This window comes from Meles meles, chromosome 6, assembly GCF_922984935.1.
Source record: "Meles meles chromosome 6, mMelMel3.1 paternal haplotype, whole genome shotgun sequence".
NCBI classification, from domain to species: domain Eukaryota; kingdom Metazoa; phylum Chordata; class Mammalia; order Carnivora; family Mustelidae; genus Meles; species Meles meles.
The window spans coordinates 24,276,401-24,277,115 of record NC_060071.1 but is presented as its reverse complement, the minus strand read 5'-3'; the positions used below and the strand labels follow the sequence as shown (position 1 = coordinate 24,277,115).

The 715-nt window shown below is 36.4% G+C and overlaps 1 non-coding gene across 1 annotated transcript; it reads right to left on the bottom strand.

The window, feature by feature from the left end:
* Positions 1-207: 207 nt before the first annotated feature.
* On the bottom strand, positions 208-288 carry LOC123945087. Its single transcript, XR_006819008.1, has one exon. It is a non-coding gene; the product is annotated as a small nucleolar RNA SNORD115 (small nucleolar RNA).
* Positions 289-715: the final 427 nt, after the last annotated feature.

Below are 715 nucleotides of genomic sequence, written 5' to 3'. Positions count from 1 at the left end.
AAGTGGAGTATAATTTCCAAAAAATATGATAATGAAGAACCACAATGCAGTTAGTATAAGAGTATTTATAACTTGAGAGGAGACAGGAAGAAGTGGATGAACAAGTTTTACACAGGAGATTTATTATCAGAAGCCCATCATTAGAATTTCTACTCTAGTAAAGCTAAGGAATCTTCCACTTCACAATCTGGGATTATCATTTCTCCTGGGCCTTTATGTAATCCTAGCATGACTTTTATGTTATCATACCTCCTCAAGACATCATAATTCACTCAAATCATGCTACCCCCTCCAGCTAGACTTCTTTGTACTGAAAACTCTTACTATGGATGGCCTTCTCAATCTCTGATCCCAAGTGAAATGGATATATGATAAATTCAGTGCAGGACTACTAGATAGTTAATGGTGCCACAGATGAAGTGAGTGAAATGGTTCTCTTCTCCATTTATCTTTGTCTTTGCAGACAGGGTTGGGACAGTAGTCAAAGATGAAAAATATATATCTCATATATGCATTGTTCAGTGCTCCTCTGTGGTTTCTATATTAGGGATATTGGTTGTCCTTACTCAAAAAAGACCACATTCCTTTGATTATAAACCAGAGGTTCACTAAATACAGTCAAGTCAGAGCAAATAAAGTACCTTGGTCAGGGGCATTTATGCAGAAACAAAATCTTACTCTTAACCAGTCTTTATATCTTCCTGTATCTTCCAGA